This window comes from Anser brachyrhynchus, assembly GCF_964034855.1.
Source record: "Anser brachyrhynchus genome assembly, chromosome: 3".
Classification (NCBI taxonomy): Eukaryota; Metazoa; Chordata; class Aves; order Anseriformes; family Anatidae; genus Anser; species Anser brachyrhynchus.
Window position 1 is genome coordinate 72,507,307 of NC_137696.1, and position 23,997 is coordinate 72,531,303.

Consider the following 23,997-nt stretch of genomic DNA (forward strand, 5'->3'; position numbering starts at 1 on the left):
CTCCCCACCCCGCTCCAGTGATGGCAGTCACGGGTTGTTGATTGCTCTTCAATGCAAACATCACTCAGCAGGTTTTACTGATCTCCCTGGCTCTCTGCGGAGCCTCAGACACTTCACAGCCTGCTCGAACCCCTCGCTGGATTTGCCCTTTTGCTGTTAGTTAGGTAGCTACAGACTTTCTTCAAGTGAATCTCCTAGAGAGATGCACACAGACCTTTTAAAGGTTAGGATGTATAGAGATTTCCCTAAGCTCATATGGCTCTTTCCTGCCTGCCCAGACCAGCCTCTGAGCATTTGTACAGCTAGCTGAGTCTGAATAGGCTTTTCCAGTCCCGGTGGTATTGCACAACCCAGCCCGCAAAGTGATAGGATTAGTGCTGGTCCAGAGTGATCACTGCAGATTTCAGCAAGTCCCAGGCCAGAGCTGTCTGTAGTGCTTAGTGATGAGCCAAAAACTGTTGTAAACATTATTTACAGATTTGCAGCATGATGAGCAGATTAAAAGCAGAGAAACAGAAGGGTACTATGGCCACATCAGCATCTTTTGGGTAACTTAGGGGAACGTTTTAAAGAGGCACGAGGCATTTTACTGTCTCCAGCTACCAGCAATAATGTGTGAATCATTCTTCTTTAAAGTGCAGTTTGCACATAATCACCAATCAGAGGAATGAGGAACCCCACAAAAAAAATGAAAATAGAACCATCGTTATATTAATTACTGATAATGTAAGGTTTAGCAACTCCATTATAGACTGTAATATCCCAGCTCCAAACAGACCAAGAGTAACAACTTCTTATGAACCAAAATAGAAATAGGTCAGTCTCAACATTTAGCATTCCTAAGAGGGTAAAAATGCTGAAAGCTACATAGTTATACAGAAAGTGGACATTTTTATTTTTTATTCAGTTCACACCATTGAACAAACATCATCTGCACTGTGGAAATACTAAATTTTAGATCCCACCGACTTTTAGATCCCACCAACTTTTATGAGGCACACACTCTTGACCCTTCTAAAAGGGGAGGCTGGGTCAGAGCCCATCCAGCTCACCCTCAAACCTCCTCTTTTCTCCCTCTGCCCGACCTTCAGAACAAAACCAAACACAAAACCACAACAAAACCCCTTGCCTTTATCCTTCACAGCGGGAAACAAATTGCTCCAAAGCCAATTTATGCAAAATCCTTAGCTCATTTCACACATTTTTCACATCCACCTCCTGCGCACCAGGTCTCTCCCATTTCAGGCCATGTGTAGGCCTCAACATGGAGCCTCTGGCCAGCCCGCACCACAGAGCGGCCTTGTCTGTCCTTTAACTCAGGGGCTTTGCCAACACTCTCATTAGTAACAAGGGGAATTTCTTCTTGCAGTTTTACTCAGTCTCCTCTTTATTGTTGTTGGTGGTGGGTTGTCGTTGAACCTCTCAGGCACACTTAATTTGTGCCTTCAGTCCAGCTTATTTGTCGAAGGAGGTACCTTAGAGGATCTTGTACTTCATCTTAGTCTCAGAACACCTAGTCCCATTGGCCCTAATCTTTTTATCTATAATATATCTTTAAAACCGAGGGATATTTGCTTTTCCGTCAGGATTACTTTCAAGCCTGTTTTCCACTCTCACCGTGCCCAGGACAGATCTGAAGGCTGAAAAGCACTTACGGAGCAAATGTATCAGCCACGGGAGCAGAAAAGAGAGGGAGGGAAAACTCTTATTAAAAGATGGCAATAGACTAGCACCACACTGGAGCCCTATTTTCTGGTGCTTCACACTGGGAACAACAAAACCCTCGAGGAACTCGCCAAGAATTAGATCTGTATTTACAAAAGGGAGCATTTACACCAGGCACACAAAATGACTCACCCGGGGTTATGCAGGCAGGCAATCCCCCTCAGCACAGCTGCCAATTCTTAACTCTGCGCGGCTTTCCAGCCGCTAAACAATATTCTTTCTCCCACCCCCATGTAAGACATGAGCCAATTTTACTTTTATGAGACTAAATTACCTCTATTCATCTCCTGTCATGGTAAATGAGTTACTAGTGAACTCTCATTTCTCAAAATTTTATTCACCAAGTCTTGTCTTTATAATTCCATTTACCTGTACGTGAAGAAATACATGCTGTTTATACAAGCATGAATAAATCAGGTGTGATTTCCTTTGCATTAAGTTGCTGTTTCTTTTACTGCAGGCAAAGAGATAAGCATAAGTAGTAGTAGAAGAAAGAAAGGAATTAATTTTAAAAGTTTAGAGATTATGGCTAATATTCCTTAAACAGGAAAAAAAATGTATTTTCAGTTTCAGCAGGCAGACTCAAAGAGATGCCATCATGAGGTAGCAGCCACAGCACACTTCTCAGCATTCAGGAGCAGGCTCAGGATGCCTCCTGCATCCTCCCTTTTTCTTCCCATTTTGAGAGAAGCAGGAAAACTCTAAAGCCATACAGATCGCTCCACAGGCAGTTGTGTGCAATCGAGAGTCTACACCACGAGAATGCAAGAATAACATTAAATAAATTAAAAGGTGCAAACAAATACCCAAAGAGATACCAGGAAATATTTGTATTCATCCTTCACTTGTTGTTAAAACTTTTTTTTTTAAATGCATCCAACAGCACTGCAACATTTCAGACCTGCCTCTACCACACACTATGAGATGTGTCTGCATGAAAAAGACCATGGCCTGGCAATGCTCCTGGAAGAAACAGAGTGAATTCCTACCTAAAATTCATTTCTAAACTGCCATTTAGTCAGCCTGTGTTAGTTTGTCCCTCTCCAAGGGCTTTCTAAACCCTGAGGCTGATTTCAACATTTTTTTCCCCAAAGATGGAACACTCAAGTCCCACTGACAATTATATGACCAAGTTCTTAAAAATACATAGGTACAAAAAGGGGAGACTATATATAGATAGCTATAAATAATTGATCCTACCAGAAAAATATTTTATAGTCAAATGCAGCGGGTGGGCTATCACTGCCCAGTACTTTACAGGAGGAAAACTGTGATGACAAAAAGAAATAGAGGTGGAAGATTCATAAAATAGATGTCATTAATTGCTGCATCCCTGAGCAAAATATTTACCCAACATGGTTAAAAACGTAACCTTGAGGCCAAAACCAGCTGACAGGACACTCCAGTTAGGGGAAAAAATGAAGAATAATTTAAAAAAGTAAATCAAAAATCACTTGGGAACTCAGCAAGAGAGACATGGGCAGAGAGGGGAGGCAGCTGCACCCCGTGGGAGCTGTGGTGCTTTGGGGGTGGCGAGAAGAGTGCTTGGCAAGGGTCAGGGCTGTGCTCTGCGAGGTTGTGTCTGGAGGGGAAGCAGCACCTTTGAGCAGAGATGCTCCTCTATATGCTACAGAGGGGGCAAGGAGCTCCTTAGCCTCTGTACACACAACCCAGGTATTTTCACCTGGTGGGAGTACCCACAGTGTGCCAGCTCCTTTTCCAAGCCAGAGGGAGGGGCAATTCCCTTCCATTAAGGGCTTATGATTTAGGGAAATAAAAATGAAATCTCAATTACTAAATAAGCACTTTGCATGTCTTTAAGAGTTTTGTCTTCCTGTATTGTGACCTTTTTCTGAAGGTAAGCAGTTTTTTTTCCTGGTGAGCTGGAAACTGTAGCCACATCAGCATTTCTGTAGCCAAGAATTGAAATGTGTGTCTTTATATATATTTAAAGATATATGTATATATCTTTTTGAGAACCTTGTAAAGGAGATACATATTTAATAACTTTCTCCTTCACTAAGCAGAAATAAGCAAGGCCTTGGGTTTGAGCTTTATTTTAGCGCAGGGATAAGAGGAAGAGAAGGGTCTGTTAGTAAAAAAAATAAATAAATAAAAACCATCTACTACAGTTCAACCGATTTTGAATTCCCAAGTTTTTAATTAAAATATGGATCAAAGTAACAAAGAATGCCAATCAGTAAGCCTGCATTTATCTGCAAACAGAGAGCAAACAGCCCAGAGTTTTCCAAAACCCTCACACTCAGTAGCCCCACAAGGGACAGAGGGGAGCAGCACAGACCTGCTCAGCCAGCTGGGCTGTCAAGTGGCTTTTATTTCCCCATGCAAAAGGTGTTGAGCAGACAGATGATGAGAAGATGGGGGGAGGAGGGCAGACATCAGAGGAAACAGATTCATAAGAATAATTTAATTTAGAACATAAAATTAATCCAACAAAATAGAGGAACAGATGCGAAGGGAGTTGAAACTCCGTCTTGGATCATATCCCCTTAACTTTACTATACCCAGAATCTGAATGCAATCTTATTTATTCATAATATTGAAACCATATTAATTAAGCAATAAAATACTCCAGACAGCTTATTGTTAGAATTATTTACATAATGTGTGTACTAAATGGGGAGGAGGAGAAATTAGTGGCTTCATCCTAAGAGGTGACTAAATGCTGGAGGAAACAATTTCTGGCTTCCTCTAGCTGTTGGAGCACTTACCACAGACAGTTTTTTCAAAGAACTTTGCTAATTAAGAGATGTACTCATACGAGCAAATATTTGGTTATCTCAGTGTTGCTGTTATCACCCCTGTGAAGCTGAGGAAACCAAGGCAAACAGAGAGGAATAAGGAGATCTGAAATATTTTTCCAGCTCTGACCCCATTAAGTAGGCTAAGTCAGTCATCTGCTTTAACCACAAGGTGATTACTGCAGCTATGACAAACGGATACAAATCTGGATCAACCCTCTGGGGAGCGTGCCAGTGAATGTATTGCTTTTCCAAGTGGAAGAGGTGCCCTTCTCTGCTGTGCCATGCAACTGGCGCCTGACCTTGGGCAGCTAACTGTAGGTATCAAGGACCCTGCTTTTGCCTCCAAGGTAGCAGAATCATGGTCTCATTGGTAGCCTGCTCCAGACTGCTAGCCTCTGCAAACCAGGTTTGTCTGTTATTACAGAGCTAGAGCATACAGGACCTGGCTGAATTTTGCCTGTAATTTCTATTTGACAAGCTTGTGTGTAATTGAAAGCAGAAATGAAAGAGTTCAACAAATGCGTACCTGAATATTTGGATCAGCAGTCAACATGAAAGTCATTTTCACTGTCCATGCAAGGAGCTCTCCTACTTTACAACCTCTGCTTCATCTTCAGGTTTCAGGGAGGTGGATCCACAATTTCTTTCAGTGTGGATTACATTGAGACCTGCTCACCTTAAAGCTAGGTTCAGCTTTGAGGGCCATCATTCACCTCCTAAGTACTTAACAAGCACAGGTCAGGCCATCATGGCCATGCATTCACTACTGAGACAGCTGTGTCTGTGCTCCAGGTGCCTTCACTATATCTTAGTCACTTTCTTTTGAAGAGAGGTCACAGAATCATCCAGGTCAGAAAAGACTTTCAAGATCATCAATTCCAACCAGCAACCTGACCTACCGAGTCCCATCACTAAACCATGTCCCTTAGTGCCACAGTGAATGTGCCATTTTCACCCGAGCTTTTCTTTCTAGTTTTAGTCTTCCTATTCCGGTGTGTAAGCCGTTCCTGGCTGAGCAATGAGGATCAAGACCTACCTGTTGCCTAAGCAAGTACACTCAGAGGATGAAGCTGGAATGTGATGTCTCGCATGGGCATGGGCTCCTGTTCATTGCAAAAAACAGCAGAACAATGCTTGGGAAAACTCAAGTTTTTATTAATTCCCATGTCTAATTTCACATAACTTTAGGGCTGAGTGAAAGTAAAACAATACACATGAATGGAGGAAAAAAAAAGAGTAAGTTTATTTTAAACACTGCCTTATTCCAAATATATAAATTTACCCCTATCTTGGGATTGGACGTTGTATAGTATTATAGCATTTCCCCCAATTCTTTAGTTTTGTTTTAAGAGAAAAGATTGGTTTTTGTGTAGATATAAGCACCTTGCACAAGTATGATCCAGACACATTGGATATATTATGGTAGTTAAGAGTGGAGATTTCATCATTCCTGCAGACAAACTATTACTTTATCCATTGTACAGTCTAGACACATCTTTACTCTTGGAAGAGAAAACTATTTTATTGATCTCCTTTCAGAGACTAATTGAAAGAAGAAGATTTCAAATGGTTGGTAAGAAAAGAATAAAAAAAGATTCAGCCACCAGGCTGTTACTGACAATACGCTAGGATGCTGCAATTATTCTATCTAGTTTTGATACAGCAGCTTATAAAGATTCTCCTTTCTTGAATCATTTCCAAAGATTTGGTTTTTCTCTCTCAACCCAAATTTTTATATTGAAAACTCTTCTAAATCGTCCTCAGATAAACATCTTGTCCATATGAAAAGCAACAAAGGAAAGTCTTAGATTACTGTACTGAAGCCCAGAAAACCTATGTTTGGTCAGTTACAAAAAGATGGCTCTCCGGGATGAATAGAAGACTTTCTGTCAAGAAGGGGATTGCTGCTGATCTAACCCAGTTACCTGGGAGGTCCAAGTCTCAAATGCTATTTTAAATTGTGTCATTAGACAATAAGGAAATTGAATTATTCAGTGTGTCTAACCTAACCTCATTACAGTCTCCACTGGGAATAATTATTTCAAAATGTTTCTTTCTCTTCAGAACCTGAGGGCACAATTTTGGAGTCTTCCTGAGCTTGGCTTAGGAAATCACTTCTCTAGATCCTGAGGAGCTGCTCTGGCTCCTGGCACAGACTGAGCCCACCTAAGAATTAATCTTGTCAGCAGCAAAGAAACACAGGTGGTGACTGCTGCTGCATTCATATCCATGCCCAGCCATGGCCAATGCCATCACACCGCAGCCCACGGCTGTGTCCCTTACGTCCCTTTCCATCACAAGGTGGGGGAACTCCACCTTTCAAGTCAGGGCAAGGTTACCGATACCAAATTGTTACAAAGCAAACCTGCTAAAGACCAAATATTTTCCTAGTTTCTATAGCCCTTTCCCCCAGAGATGGAAGTGGGTGTCATTAAATGCAATTCGCGGCTTTCTGTATGTTTTGGAGAAACACCCCGCATGCTGCGCCCAACCTCTGGCAGAGGAAACTTTTCTAAAACAGTGATTCATACAGGGCAGAACACTTCATTTGCAGCAAATGGTCCATCAGACATCTCTCTTTCAACATCTTGTCTAATTTGTGAAGATCAGAGTGTAATTAAGAAATGTGATGTAAGGGAAATAAACAATATAAAGTTCCGGCAATAATGTTAACACAACTGCAGGCAATTACCAAACTGCTGTTAAGAGAGGTAACTAAGAAGATTCTCTCAGTAATATTTCAGATTCTTTTTACAAAGTACAGTTCCAATGAAAATGTGTGCTGTGATTTCTGTCAGTCGTCTCTTGACCTGTCTAATACCACTTTCTTTTTTAATAGCATAAATTAGTCTGTTCAGAGCTGACCTTTGTCATCTCAAGGATTTTTAATGCCTTTATGAAAAGATAAGAGAGCTGACACGACACCCAAAAGGAGTTGAGGTGGAAGATGCTCTCCTCTTTTACACTCAAAAGCACTGTCAGCTGAAAAAAAGGCACTGAGGGGGGGAAAAAAAAAAAAGTGATGATGCTAGAAACAACTTCTAAAGGGTGACTGGAATCATAAATAGAAGTGTAAGTCAAGTAGAAAAGGCAATCTTCTTCCTCCATTCTTCTGAGTCATATTGGACTTCAGTGGGGTTAGACGACCAAGCTCTTCTACTGTTTAAGTGTGGGAATAATTCTTCCACACCTAATAAAATTTAAAAGTTTCCAGAATAGTACATCTTCAGCTCAGGAGTGTTCTTCTGTATTGTTCTTATCTAAAACCATGACTGATACGAAATAGGAATACACACTGGTCCTGTTTCCAAATCAGCTACTTAGCTTTCTGGAGACAATTCAGAACTGAAATAATATTTCCTGTGATTATCAGGCATAAAATAATTTCATCTGTACAAATAAAAAGATTGTGATTCATTTCCTGATTAGCCAAAAGAGCACAGCAAGACAAGATTGAGCTGACATAAAAGCAAAATCTAACATCTCATCTAAGTGAAGCGTTGAAGTACTAAACAAAATTAATGAGGAAAAAGTCATTTGTAAAGTCATTTGTAAAACTGGCCCATTGTTTGTATGTTCTTTTCTTTTTAACTAAGCTTTTGTTATAACACAAGTCATAAATAAATGATATTTCCACAGAGTTCCACCAAACACCATTTTGTACGCCTGTTACCTCAGACTTAAAGCAACTTTCAAGCTACATCACTAACGCATAACACAGGTCCATATCTCATCACCAACTTACAACAACATAAAACTAATAAACACAAAACTTTTCTGTTTGGGTTTTAATTAATGTGCTCCAGAAACTTGGGTGTGCCATCTGAAAGCCAAACTCATTCAAAACACGGGAGACAATCACAGGAGACATGGGAGACTATTTGTCTTCATGTAGGAAATGAGCAAGGCTTCTTTTCAAAACTAAGCTAACTTCTTTTGAAAAGCTAATTTTTGACACTCATTCAGGAAGCCTTTTGTTAATACTAAGATCTCTAGATGGTCCTTCAGTAATTCTACTTACCGTTTTTCTCTCCAAGAAGAAAGAACAGGGTTCATGAATGATGTTTTACACATGCATATCCTTATAGTATGCTACCAATAGCCTAGTACCTTCATTCACTTAGCTGGGAAGGTGAGAGAGAGATAAAGATTCTACCATTTTTCCAAATCTGGCTGTAGATGTAGATCTGGCTTTATTTTCAGGCTTTTGGAGGTTGGTGGCTTCTGTTCGTTTGTTTTTGCAAATTTCAGTCCTGCCCTCAGCACCATAAAATTCTGATAGGTTCCAGTAGCACACCAAGCAATTTGTTATCTCAGTTTCTCCATGGGAGGGAAATAAAATCTGGAGCATTGCAGGACTCCTGGAAACACGTCTCCTTCCACATTCCTGGTCACTTCCTCTCTGCAATGCTTTGCACCAGAGATTTGTCAATTGTTCCCCAAGTTAGAGCTGGCTATAGCCTCACTCCCATCTGCACTTGTTTACTTTTCCTTATGCTAAGAAATGGCCTTTTTGTTCATGTCAGAACAGGCAGCAATTTTATAGCATTTAATACATCAAAGATCCATGAGTGACGTCTTAGAGGCAAGTTTTGTCTCTGCACACATACGCTGCGTACATGATTCATGATTTCAAACTTCACCACCTAAGTCAAACAATAGGACAAAGTTAAAAAAAATACCAAAACACACCAGGCAAACAGAAGTTATTCTGCCCTGTTGTGAAACAAACCAAAAAATATGTACATTTAATTAGAAGCAATTGTGTGTGAAATGTTTTACACCCCCTCAGCACTGCCGTAGCCGCTGCAATTTGTGCGGGTGAGCTCCAGCAGCGCTGTACTGCCACCCGCTGTCCTTCCGAGCTCTCCTAAACATCAGCAATTAATACTGGGACAATATTAACTTCCCTTCAGTCCGGGGATCTCTGAAGGTTAAAATCTACATCATACAAGCAGCTGATGAGTTCTAAGAGCTCAAGAGAGATCCTGGTTTGCTTCCTGAGCACAGTAAGCCTTTTGAGCGCCCTGTGCTAACCATAGCGTTGTGGTTACTCACGACGCCGTCTGGGAAGGAAAGCCCTTGGCAAGTGTCTTGGCTTGGAGGAAGGGTCTTGGTGAAGCAGCTTGCACGTACCTGCAGCTGCGCATGGCACCTCGAGAAAGGAGCAAAACCCAAAGGTCACCAGCTCTGATTTATTAGTCTATATTTACTCTTTAGAAACAAGTAAAGGTAAACATTGTTACATATATAGGTTTCCTGCATTTCATGGTATGTTTATTCAGTATTACTTGTGTCTGAAACAACTGGAGGGATGTGCTTTCCCTTGGACATCCCAAAAAGGGCCCAAAGGGCCTTTCAAGTCTTGTTCATGTACAGAGGCCCAGGGTCTTCTGCAACACACTGATAGGCACTCACTGGCCCAGGATATTTTCTCCGAAGTCAAGAATTGGAATTATTTTGTCCACACAATCTTTTTCTATGACTGGACTTCTTTACACATTTCAGTTGAACATTTGCCACTTTATCGAAGTTGGCAGAGCACTTACTGTAGCCAGAGCACAGAGTAATGAACAACAGAGACCCTCAGAGGAGCGGTATCTTGCCAGTCAAGTAGAATGCAGTATTGGCCAAAAAAAACCTTCAACCTCACAGGCCAGAGTGAACCTGGCTCTAGTCCTTCACCTCAGTGCAAGTGACTGGCCCGGTCCCACATTCAGACAGGCTTCATCAAGAAATCAAGAGTTACGACAGAAGGACTCTTAATGAACTCTGAGCAGTAATTAGGTCGCATCTTTCTAGCCCAGCTATATATCAGTAAAGAAAGAAGCTATGGGGCTGGTGACATGGGAGACCTGCACAGAATGTGGACAGCCCAGGAGTGTCCTCGGTCTGTTATTCTCAGCTGTCCATAAGAACTGCCAATTTTGTTTTTGAGGACTTCTGTCCACTCTGAAAGGAAGACAAAGCAGAATGTGAAGCTGAAAACATGGATAAATGCCAGTAACACCTTTTCCTCTCTTTGCTTTTTCAACAGGAAGGGGAAAATGTAGGCTTTAATCTGCTAAAATGAGCTGGAGTTCAGAGAAAGCAGACTATTTCTCAAGAGGTTGCCAAGCATTAACAATATCTTACCGTACAGCAGCGAGCTTACACTGAAAGGATTTCACACAGTGTTAGCAGTACACCAACATTTTTTTAAGCCATTAGGCACACTTGAAATACAGCTGGGTCTTCAGGGTGAGGCAAAGTCATTCCAGGGCAGGTGGATATTTCTAGATGGCTTTGCACCATCTTGCTCACCCTTCAGCTTTCTGCTGTTTCTGTTCATTTGTAGATCATCTCCCCCACAGCACTGTTTTGCCTTACACTGTTTAGAAGTCAGAAGTGCCCTTTTGCACTCATTAAGCTCTCAGTAAAAGTTGCTGTAAGTGTAAAACAAGTCAGGATGTCAAAGTGTCTGCCAAGAAAAGCAAGCAGAAAGCACAGAAAGAGCACAAGGAAAACACAAGGGCATGTGTCAGCCCCTCCTTCTCAGGGCAGGGGAGGGTTCGTAAACATGCCAGGGGTCACTACACAATTGCTAATGCCAAACACCCTTCGGCGGGCTGCTCAGCTCTGTCTGGGCAAGCAGTGGAAGGGAGGGATAGAAAAGCAGACATTCCTCTTTTTTACTGTTACAGCTCCCAGACATGCCAAGCAGAGGGATAAAAACACTGTCATCTTCAATTTAGGAAGGTCACTTCTGCTGGTGCTTGTGGCTCTATCACAAGCTCTAAGAGCCACGGCAGAGCAGTAGACAGTTGTGTGCACACATGCATGCACCTGCCTAAGCAGGCAAATGTAAGACCTCCTAAATAAAGGCATGCTAGCCGTGAGAGGACTTCTGAGGCTGAAGAGACACCGCAGAAACTGTAATAGGTGTGAACCCACTTGGAGACCTTAGAATCAGTGTCCCTAGAAACCCCCCATGAGATGCGAGTGATGCACGTATTCACATGAATCCCCACTGGTACATATAATTTACTGCAGAAGAGAATCAGCAATTTCACTTACATCAATGACAGCCTTTTTCCTAGAGGAAAAAAGCACCCTTGTGTAAAAATAGCCTCTATTCATTGACCCTAAGAAAGAAGGCAAGCATTGCTTTTCTCCTCCTGTTGCTCAATAGCAGCTTCAAAATAGCTCTCAGAAGACAAGAACTTTCCTAGCCCTCTGACTCAGAGCTGCTCCTGTATTTCTCCTTCTTGCAAATATATTCATTTTCCAAATTAAACCAAAAAGTATACCACCAGCATAAAGACAGCCTCTTGACCTTACACTCCTTCCCCTCCAGCTCTCAACACAAGCCTGCCTGAGCCTACACTGTTCTCGAATATGTCTTACTGGAGACTAAACAGAAGGAAATTTCACCCTGCTTACCTCCTATGTGTAACTAGTATCTTAACTCCATTTTTCTATCACACTTGCTATCTAATTTTCTCCAGATGGGCTTTCAGCCTTTCCAGCACCAAAATCCCTCTTGAAATTCCAGATGGCATCATCCTTAGCAAAGTTTCTATTGTTATACTTTACCTTATTTTGTCCTGTCTCAATTATTTGATTCAATTATCTCATTTCACATATCTGGTCAAGACAATTGAATACATTGCTCCCTGTGGTTCAAAAATCTGTTCACGATGCCCTTGTATTTTCTGTGAGCATATAAAAAAAATGCACACATTTACAAACCTTGTACTTTTAGCATCTGCAACATCTGTAGCACTAAGCACTCCATCTGCACTGTGCGCTGTGTGAAAGATCCCTGTCTGCTCTGCCCCAAAGCTACCGCCTGAGTCTTACGGAGTGCCTCTTACTGCTGATGAAGATGACAGAGACACATTGGCGTGAGGAGCAGTTCACTACAGGGGATACACATACAGCCCGCAGATGCTGAAATTTTTAGAAGGACATTGCTCTATCTAACCAACTTTGGTAAGAGAGCCCTTTAATCACCAGTACTCGCAAGGCATTAAGCACCCATATTGCTTCAATACAGAAACGTGATGTTTCCCTCTCTCTTGACCCGCCATCCCATACTTTGCTGTTGTTTGGAGGGTATCTGTCACTGGCTGTAGCTCCTAAGACTGTTTCAGGACTTCAATTTTCTCCTAGCAGTCAGTGTTAGCTGGCAGAGAAGGTAAGAGCCTGACAGCCTTCTGCTAGTACTAAAGCACTGCCTAATGCACCTGCTATCAGAGGTAATTTTACGGAGAAGCCCAGAGATAATTTTTCAATTTGCTGTCTAGTGAATCAATTGCAGCTTAGTAATCAAGACAATGGCTGTAAAATGCAATGCGTGGAGTGTGTAAGTGGAGTGATGGCTTCACGCTGCAAATCTGAATCAGAGCTGAGTAATGGTATTTTCCCTCAAGCCTATGGAAAGCCCAGAAGGACATCTGAATTTAAATGGGGAGAAGCAAATTATGGCTGCTGATACTCTTAAAGATTCCTCTTACTTCTGAAGAAACCAGCAGGGAAATCGGTACAGGCAGGCTTCAGAAAAAGCAGTGTGCTGTGGAAAGCCATAGGTGAGATTACACCCTTCCTGTAGGAGGACTGAAGGAAAAGGTAGAACTGATGCAAACTGGGCAATGCCTCCAGTTCACAGAGATCACTGCTGCTCTTCACTTAAAAAAAAAAAAAAAAAAAATAGATCCTCAGAGGTGGCTCTGTCCTTGTCATTTCAGTCCCATGGGAGCAGTTTGTAACAAGGCTCCAGCTGGATTTTTGTTCTGATTTTTAACGTATATTTGATTGAGGAGGCAGGAAAAACAGGGAAACTATAACAAGAAAAGAAAAAAAGGCTAGGTACCCAATACTGTGACCTTAAAATGAAACTTTTTTTTTTTTTGGTGCAAAGTACTAATACATAGAAAGAGATTTCAGTAATAAGCAAAGGAAATATCTCCCATTTCCTTTGGTTGCTGAGAAATAAGGTTTTCTTGAAGACTGGCATACCTGCAAAAGACCACTTGCAAGGTCTCAAAGCTTGGCTGATCAAAATGTTTCAATTTCACATAAAATTAGAAGGCTCTATACGTTGCAATTCTAGAGATGGAGAGGTCCTCCTGCACGTTATCATTTTTAATTCAATAATCATGTATGTTTTTAAGTTTACAGTCAAAAAAATGTTTCTTTTATTCTGAATTACATAGGTAGGATAGAAAAAGAAGCATCTTTCTGAAGAAGAGATAATACATGAAATTACATGTCTTTCTAGAGAAAGTACAAGTAATGGAAAATAGTTCCCCTAGTATGAATAACTTCTCCCAGAGGCAAAGACCGTGCCACTACAGGGAAAACAAGGAAACCAACCAACCAACCAAAAAAACATGTAATTTTTTCACTGTTTGTACAGGTTTATCTTCTGGGCTTGGGCAACACAAGTCGTCACTGAAAAAGGAGCAATGCAGAGCAGAGACTGGTAGGAGAAAAAGATATGACAATGTGCCAACAGGCTACACTAGGACTATGCTTGAGATGTTTTACATAAGGATTTTTAAATGCCAAGCAGTTACAAAAACACAAGAAAAAGAATAGCAGCAGAAACAAGCTAGTGTGTAGCCTGGCTGGAAGCTGGCATCTGTGTATCTCGTACGGAACCTGTAAGAGATGGTCCCGGTCTCAAACAAGTTAGAGCCTACATGGAAAAGACAGAAAGGAAGCAATGTTACTGAAGTCCTAACTGGGAAAAAAAATAATAAATTGTTTAACCTGTTTAATTTTCTGTAGTAAGTAATACAGGAAGGTTAGGCCAAGTGAACAACTCTCTGGCCAGTGCCTTACCCACAAGCCTAGCCTTCCTTTTAGCCCCGAAAGGAGGCTAAACATCTAAAGGATGCTTAAATATTTTTCTTTTATGCCACTAAAGTGAAGTTGAAGAATTGTTTGCAATTTCTTGTAGAACAGTGAAAAAATCAGCAAGCCAGGATAGATGTAGATAATGCTACAGTTATACACAACTTATTTTGCCCATGAACATTTGCAAGAAAGAAACCAGATGTTTCACAGCTCCGGACAGATGCACCATTTTTAGAGGCAATAATTTAAATTCACTGTCAGAATAAGCATACTTGCACTTTAGCCTGGTAATTTATCTGTCTGGGAAAACAGCTTTCACATATGGAGCCCTGCCTACTTTGTTATCAAATGCTTAATAGAATTGACACTGCAGGCTGTTAAAGTCCAGTTCATGAACACACAAGATCAAGAAAAATAGTTTGGAGATTTTTCTTGTTTTGTTAGTACATTGATTTGTAGAACAGCTTTTAAATTCAGGTCTCTCTTCAAAGAGAAAAAGTAATAATATTTGATCTCTTTAAAAATATCGATAAGTTGGGATTGACCGAGCTATCTTAGTATTGGTAGATAAACCTGAAGATGAGCTGTGCATCCAATTTCAACATTTTGTTGGTTTTTTAAAATCATTTGTAAAGCAGCATGTGGGCCATCCATTTTTCTAAGGCCCAAGCCTAAATACATGTCTATGGCTTTGACTTACATCTTGGTTGGACAATGCTACCAGCCAATTACATTAAACATCTTAACATGGTGTTGGCCAGTACTTCCTAATTTTATTTTTTTTAAGGGACAAGGTAAGTTTGTCACAGGGCTTTAGTTGTAACAGGATTTGGAGATATTCAAGGATGTTATTTTGGAGTTTTCACCAGGGTCAAAGTACTTTCCACGTAGAGTCATTAGCTCTGGCCAATGCCATGTAGTCCACAGCACTTCTGTGTTTTCAGAGGCAGGAATCACTCCCGTAGCTGGCTCCCAGCAAAGAGACTGAAAATAAAGAGCACTTATGCTGCAAGCTATTTATGGTAGAAGGCTTTCACAAATTAATAAAAGCATTTCTTTGCACACAAAGGTTGTTTCGTAAGTCTCCCAAGACCTCCATTTTCTCACAGCCACTGTCTGCACCACGAGAAGTGCCAGTGCAGGGACTTGTGTGAGAAAATCCATGTGGCAGACACAAGCTGGGAATAATCAGTAGCACTTAAAATAGACATAAACAGAAGGAAAAAAAAGAAAAAAAAAAAAAGGCAAGATTGTGTGGGATAGCAATTCAGACCTGCACATGAGACATCATGAGTCAGCTCTGATCTAGTATTCCAGTATTTGTTCTCCAGGCCAGCCTAGCCTGTGCTTATTCACATACAATACTTAAAAATCTGAGTTCATAGCTTTTCTCTGCAGCAGGGATATGGACCTCAGCCTCTCACATCACAGGGAATGTCACCCTGTTGCTCCTGTTTATCCCTCTCTCATTCTCTCCCTTTATAAAGCTCAGCAATATGTACTGAGCCATATAGTTTGCTTACTTCAATCATACAAATCCATAAATGCAGAAGGCAGCTATCATCTGCTGAATGAGTTCACAGTATCTAGGAAATTCCTCTGGTAGGTTTCCTATACCATCAGGGAATGCTTTGGCCATTGCCAAATTTGCTGCAGTGAATCCTCATTTGCTCCTGCTGTGCTTTGAGAGACAAGCCAGCCTTCTCTCCAAGAGTCTGTAACTGGGATTTATATGGGGAATTGGTATCCATTTATCCTTGGCACTACCTGATGCTCTGCCTATCTGACTCTGACTCCACTGGTATCCAACAATCCCTTTCTGAACTGTCTAACCACCACGCACTACCTGGAAAGGTTGACCGTTCCTTTGTGTCAAAAGGTCACTAAAGCAACAGCAGCTCCTGAACAGCTTGGATTATCTGAGCAAAATCTCACTGGTGCTGTCAGCACAGCAACAGCAATCTGAGCATTTACCAATACTTCAGTTTTATCCCTGGAAATTAAGTTGAAGCACCTTATAGAGAAGATGCTGTTAAAAATGCACCCAGTTTGGAGTACAGGTGACTGATCTGTACAGTACCCATTCAATATTTCTGGATGTTTTAGCCTGATTAGATTTTACCCAGGAGGACTAATTAATATTGTATTGGGCCATGTTTTTCACTGTGTCAAGTTTTAACAGAAAGATTAAAATAAAATGCTTTCCTTGCTAGCATGTTTACTTTGCATTTTAAACAGAACTGCAAGCTGTTCTGCATGTAAAGCAACAGTTCAGATTATTTTGCACTTTGCTTGGTCAAAGTAAGAACCTCTAGAGCAAAACTTTTCAGGTACTTCTGTGCAGTAGCTTCATGGTCTTCATAGTGAAGACCAAATGCTCTTCTTTGCCAAGATTCCTTTCAGGAAATAACTTGGACTTCAGGGGCCCCTCTGGTTTCCACAGAGGAATTTCCACAAATCATTAAAGAGAAGACAATGGCATAACGGCAGGAGAAAATTTAATTCCTCTGTAAAGATTCAGTTTCAATGCAAAATAAATAATAATAAATGGTGGATAAGAACTCAGAAAAACATAGCCAAAGAGATCTCTAAATGGAAAGATTGGCTGGGAAGGAAGGCACACAATCTGCAAACTCTTCAACATTTTTTTTTAAGAGATACGAGAATCAAAAGATTAAAAAGTCATTCAGCACTTCCCTCCTCATCTGCAGAACAATACTTCAAAGAAGGCAAGAGTAAAGCACAAAGCACAGCAATGATCTAGTTGGACATTTCCTGGACAGCAGCACCCACAAAACATCCTCCAGGCACTTTCAAAGTTAGAGTGATCATTCAGATCTGGGGCCTCCAGCACAAGAAGGACATGGGCCTACTAGAACGAGGGCCGCAAAGATGATCAAGGGGCTGGAGCACCTCTCCTGTGAGGACAGGCTGACGGAGTTGGGGTTGTTCAGCCTGGAGAAGAGAAGGCTCCAGGGAGACCTTACAGAGGCCTTACAGTGCCTAAAGGGGGCCTGCAGGGAAGATAGGGAGGGACTCTTTCTCAGGGAGTGTGGTGACAGGACAAGTGGGAATGGTTTAAAACTGAAAGAGAGTAGGTTTAGATTAGATATAAGGAAGAAGTTTTTTACTCAGACAGTGGTGAGGCCCTGGCACAGGCTGCCCAGAGAAGCTGTGGATGCCCCATCCCTGGAGGTGTTCAAGGCCAGGCTGGATGGGGCCTTGGCCAACCTGGTCTGGTGGGAGGTGTCCCTGCCCATGGCGGGGGGTTGGAACTGGATGAGCTTTAAGGTCCCTTCCAACCCAAACCATTCTGTGATAGAAGAGAGAAAGCAGAAGACAGGAGAGATTAAAAAAAACACAGCACTACACCACTGCAGCGTTGTATGCGAATTGCTAAAGGAGGGTATAGAGAGGGGGCAAGGCAGGTACACTTTTTTCTTTGGTCCCTATATTATTCTGGGTATGAGCACTGTTTACCTTGGAGTACTTGATGTCTGAAAAGGCAGCAGCCATAAACAATCATTTCTCAACAGACAAGACTTCAAACTCCTGGCAGCGTCATACTAGAAGGGGGATTTGCCATAACAAATGACATCCACAATGCACTTGCTTATACGAATAACTCATGGATCTGTCTGTAGGCTGCCTGTATCCAGTTTGCTGCCCTAAATCATGTCACAGAATACTGAACTTTTAAACTGATGAATACAATCTTAGTCAGCACCCAGTAATTTCAGTCTCATTCTTCATCTTACCCCCCCAAGGCAATTTGTCAGGGTTAGATCCACAAATGTGAAAAAAATTATAAATCCTTGTTTCTCACTTTCCACAGAAGTACCTAATCACCATTGTAGGAGGATGCATGTAAAGACACGGTCCATTATTCCTGTTCAAGCTACGTTAATATATAATAAAGGGAAAGCAAGATTAATTGAGCCAGAAGAGCACAAAAGCATATGACTCTACATTAACTATAAGCTACATTTATGGTCTGTTTGGGGGAAGAATTCATTCTCTTTAACTTCTCCACTAATCATTTAATTTCAAGACAGAAACATCCTCAAAGCAAGGGCCAGAGACTAGAGCATTATGTTGCAGGTGGGTCACCTCATGGCTATACACACTAGGCAACTGCTAGTTTATTACTGCAATCAGCTTCAGCTTGTCTCTGGTCTTCTAAAAGAGTGCTCTGACCAGGGATGATGCCTATTCCTGCACAAAACCTGCACAAACCACTGAATAGTGCCAGAGCCTTTTCTCTGGCCCTGACACCAACTGCTATGGGCCAGCTTATCCTTTGCATTAAACCTCTTTACCTCCAGAATAGTTGTGTCACATTCATACTCTGTATTGGGAACAGTTGGCCTGTGCTGGAAGAGCACATTTGGACTCACCCAAGGAGCCAGGAACCATATTAAAAATTTAATGTCACAGTCATTAAAGTTCCAGGCATCATTCAGTTTGCTGGTACAGACACAATTTATGAATCCTGTTCACTTAATTGTCTGCCATTCAGCTACAAAGCAGCACTGAGCGATTCAGCACCACCTGCAACGAGGCATGCAAACACATGCTTCTGAGCTGTTGGAAGACTAAGTTTTTATTTTTTTACTTATTTCTACTGCTGAGTAACAACCCAAAAAACATTGTAAAGGTTCCTTACTGAGTCATTTGTGGTATTTATGTCTCTTTTTGGAGTGATTAGTAGAAATATACCTGGTTTGGCTGCTAACATCAACATAATTACTTAGCTTGTCCATGCAGCTCTTAATGGTTTTTTGTTTGTTTGTTTGTTTTCCCTTTGTTAGTTAGCTATCCAGAGCCTACTGAATATAAGCAAAAGATTACAGGCAAACATTATATTAAATTTGGTTGCTGGGAAATGTGTAAAGAAGACAGAGCAGGCTCTGTAAACAGGATTCCCTCTCCCCCATACCCAAACACTGAAAAGCATACACTACATGAAAGCTTGTCAGAGGGGATTCAGGAGCACTCAACCCACACAATCTTTTCTATTTTGCATCATTCTTCACAATCAGGCTTCAACATTAAAAGGCGAATAGTACATAATGGGTCACACAGAGAGGATTTAGTTGGTGGAATTCACCCTCAAAGCAGGGATCCAGCACACGAACTTTCAGCTGCAACTACTTCCTCTCTCTGTACTCTTCTATACTCCTCTACCTGCAAGGAAACAGCTAACCAAATATCACAGGAACAAACTACTTTGTCATTATCACATCCAGAGCATGAGCTTTGCAGCAGTATATAAAGCACTCTGACTGCAAGTGCTAGTAGCCATCACCAGTTCTTACCAACACCAGTACCTTTGGGGTTTCTAAGATAATGGTGTTCAGTTTTAATTAAGAGCCAAATAGTCTAGAGAAACAACCATAGAAAGTCCAGCATATCATAATTTCTACCTCAGAGAACCATTTCCAATTGCCTCAGGTCCCCCTGCCCCATGATTAGCTACTATACATTTGCACCACTGATGTTTCAGAAAAAAAAATAAATAAATAAAATAATAATTTGATTTTGATGAAGATACAGACAATTTAAAAAAAAAAAAGCCAGCAAAGTGGTTGGAAGTTACTTCAGCCTTAACCAAGACAACAGAAGACCTCTTCATAAAACAAAGCAGTAGACATCCTTGTTTTTATAACCTACTTAGGGACTCTTGACTCCTGAAGCATACCCTCTCTGCAAGGTGCCGGCTTGTTGCAGTCGTTTCCCTATTGATCTGTCTGCCATATCTCTGGAAAGGTCAAGAGGGATGAGGGCCCTTTCCAGTGCTCTTTCAAAGCACTTCATTCCCTTGCAGAAAGGGCGAAAGCTCTCAGGTGACAGGCTAATTAATTCAGTCTTTTCAGCTGTGCAGAACTGTGACATTTATAATTTATTCTGAAAGGAAAATAAATATAATTTAATCCTGTTAAATACATCACCACATCCCTTACCAAAATTTGGTAATACACTGTTTTATTCAGATGACACTTCAGATGTTAGTGTAAGATTAACACTTTGTACATATTTGTATTCTGTGCTTGCTTCTTTTAAAGATGGCTCAGATAAAAATAACGTGTTGAAAAAAAAAATACAGCATTTCACAGCAGGAGCTGCAAACTTGTAGGCAGAGCTTTTATAAATTATTTTAGGACTATTATTGTAGTATTTTCCATAAACCAATGTTTTTAATTTCTGACCTTGATACTGCAGCTTCAGAACCACCACAGTTACTTATTTGTCAGCCACGATGTAGGTCTGGTTTATTTTCTGTAAAGATACAAATTCTTTGTGTGTTCAGAAAAAGAACTAAGAACTGAGATTTTCCTTCAGGAAATGTGATGGTCATCCTCACAATTAGGAGATATATATAAGATCATGAGTACTTCAGAGCATTTTGGTAAAGTTTAGGGAAATTTTCAATGCAGTAAACATTTAGAATAATTTCTGATAGATGCCCAGAGTTTAGACTAAATGAAAACAAGCTAAATGCTTCTGTTGTTGTTTTACTCAACAGTCTCAAATCCTAAGACTTAAAAGACACGTGGAAAAGTACTCAGATAAGAGCACTGAAGCTCTGACAGGGTGAGCCAAGTGCTGGTGAAGGTGTGGCAGAGTAAACCAAAGTTATGCCTTTGCTTTCCTTAGATGCAGAAACACACAACAGATCTCACTGCCTCATTAGCAGGATGGGACTCTTGTAATAGCATGAAGTAGGCAAGGATGATTCAACTATTTAAACAATTTTTCTATTTCAGATGCAGTCTGTCCTTCAGATAAAGGGATTCCTGCAGACAGTCTGTCTTCTGTCAAAACCAGCAACCAGAGCAATTTTTCAACGGAAGGTAACCTTTCCCTTAGGCCAAGGCAGAGTATAACCATTTACTATGCAGCTCCTCAAAGCAGAAGGCCATGACAGCCATGTAGACTGGTGCAGACAGTTCTTGAGTCTACGTCTTCCTGATAATAAATACCTTTCACCTCTTTCGGTGTCTCAAGATGTCCTGGAACCTTTGGAGAAATAATAACCCGTTAATATTAATGGTATTTTAAAGAATGGGAGTGATTTACTGTAGTTTTTCAGCAAACTGCTTTGCTCTTATTCCTAGAAATACGTCTTTTCCAGTCTTATGTTCCAAACTTTTCTACTATTGCCTTCTGCTGTCCCCATAGCCATAACTCTTTTTAACAGCTGATCAAGCACCAACCAAGGCCTAGATAACTTTTAAGCCCCATTACTCCTGCTGGCAAGCTATCCCAGAACTTTAACGTTGTGGTGGTTTGTAACTTTCTTCAGTGTTCACTAACCTCATATTAAGTTGTTCTGGAGTTCGCATCTCATCCTGTACATTAGAGTCCTGATGTTTACTAACTTGATGTACTTAAAATGGCTAAACATTTTTCTTTTCAATCTTAAACTTCTTAAACTAAACAAGTCAAGTTCTTTCAGGTAAACAATCTCTCCATTCTATCAAATCCTGAATGGTTATAAAGGCTTATATATGTGTGGTAGTTTTACTCAGCTGGGTAGCTGAACTCCCCCACAACTGCTCTCTCACTCCCCCTCCTGAAAGGGAAGGGGGAAGAAAATACTATGAAAAGGACTCAAGGGCTGAGATAAGGACAGAGAGATCATTCAGCAATTATCGTCACGGGAAAAACAGACTCAGTGGAGGGAGACTAATGAAATGTATTGCCTATCACTAGCAGACTAGAACAGTGAGAAACTAGAAGTAAACTAAAAACACCTTCCTCCCCCCATCCGCCTTCTTCCACCTCCTCCCCCTCGAGCCGAGCAGGGGAACAGGGAATGGGGGCTGTGGTCAGTCCCCAACATTTCGCCTCCACCGCTCCTTCACGGTCCCTCTCTGCCCCTGCTCCACGCGGGGTCCCTCCCACGGGACGCCGTCCTTCCCGAACTGAGCCTGCGGGGGCTGCCCACAGGCAGCAGCTCTTCAAGCACTGCTCCCACACGGCTCCGTACCACGGGGTCCATCCCCCAGGAGCAAACTGCTCCAGCACGGGTCCCCCACGGGCGGCAGCTCCCCCCAGCCCCCTGCTCCTGCGTGGGCTCCTCTCCACGGGCTGCAGCTCCGGCCCGGGGCCTGCTCCTGCGGGGGCTCTCCATGGGCCGCAGCCTCCTCCAGGCCACATCCACCTGCTCCACCGGGGGCTCCTCCACGGGCTGCAGCGTGGAGATCTGCTCCGTGTGGGACCCACGGGCTGCAGGGGGACAGCCTGCTCCACCAGGGGCCTCTCCACAGGCCGCAGGGGAACTGCTGCTGCCTGCCTGGAGCACCTCCTGCCCTCCTGCTGCACTGACCTGGGGGGCTGCAGGGCTGCTTTTCTTAGAGGTTAGAAGGAAATTTTTCACTCAGAGGGTGGCGAGACACTGACACATGTTGCCCAGAGAGGTTGTGGATCCTCCATCCCTGGAGGTGTTCAAGACCAGGTTAGATGAGGCCCTGAGCAACCTCATCTAGTGGTTGGCATCCCTGTCTATGGCAGGGGGGTTGGAACTAGATGATCCTTGAGGCCCCTTCCAACCCAGGCCATTCTATGATTCTGTGATTCTATGTGCAATAGTTTTTCCCCTTTCTTAAATCTGCTCTCACAGAGGCACAAACAACATCGCTTATTGGTGATGAGATCCTCTGGCCAGTGGTGGGTCCCTTTTGGAGCTGACTGGAGCTGGCTGTGATCTGACACTGGGCAGCTGCTGGGCTCTGTTCACAGAGGGTCAGCCCTGCAGGGTCAACCCTGCTACCAAGCCCTTGCCATGTAAATCCAATAAAATATGTTGACAGCCAAACAGGTCTGTAGATATCTGGATCACTTTTGCTTTGTTTAGTAGCATTTTTACTTTCTTTAGCACTGGCACAGGTTGCCAGTGGATGCCCCATCCCTAGAGGTGTTCAAGGCCAGCTTGCTTTGGGCAACCTGGTTTGGTGGGAGGTGTCCCTGCCCATGGCAGGAATTTGGAATTAAATGACCTTTTAGGTCCCTTCCAACCCAAACCATTCTGTGATTCTATGACCCCTCATTCTTTTTATTTACTATTTCTTCAAAGCAAGTCAGCTACAGCAACTCTTGACCAACTGTCAGTCCACTAGCTGTTTACAGTTTAGGTTTAATCACTTTTACCTAGTTCATCTCTGCCCCTTCTTTTTACCCAGAATGTCCTGCAACTATTTTCAAACATAAAATACTTCCAAACACCCTCAGCTGCAAAGTCTACATCTTCACATCAACACACAACTCTCAAATAGTGTGCAAATTACTACCAAATCAAGCAAAACCCACATGGATAAATGAGTTTACCCTCTAGAAAACATAATTACCTCTTCAGCAGAAACTGGTTTCATCTAAACATCCTTATTTACTGCTTTCTATTCCTTTGTCACCTCAGTAACCACCAGCTGTTCAGCTTTTAAAGCTTTTCCCTCAGCTGGCTCTGCCCCATTTACCCTCTGCAGTTAGCTCTGAGCTATAATCAAAAGTAGGAAGTCTTATAATGTCAGCTGCAAGGTTATTAGTTTATTCATAACACAGCTCCCAGACGGGAACTAAATTGCAATGAAACCCACCATCATGCAACAAATGAGCAAATTCTCTTCACCCAGAGAAACCAGGATGGCTATTTCCTCATTGGGAA

The 23,997-nt window shown here is 42.0% G+C and overlaps 1 long non-coding RNA gene across 1 annotated transcript; it reads right to left on the reverse strand.

Moving 5' to 3' along the window:
* Positions 1–14,219: 14,219 nt before the first annotated feature.
* LOC308192707 lies at positions 14,220–23,668 on the reverse strand. The gene is made up of 3 exons (XR_013949036.1): positions 21,651–23,668; positions 20,007–21,353; positions 14,220–15,317 (listed from the first exon to the last, which is right to left on the reverse strand). It is a non-coding gene; the product is annotated as an uncharacterized lncRNA (long non-coding RNA).
* Between the last annotated feature and the right edge of the window lie 329 nt (positions 23,669–23,997).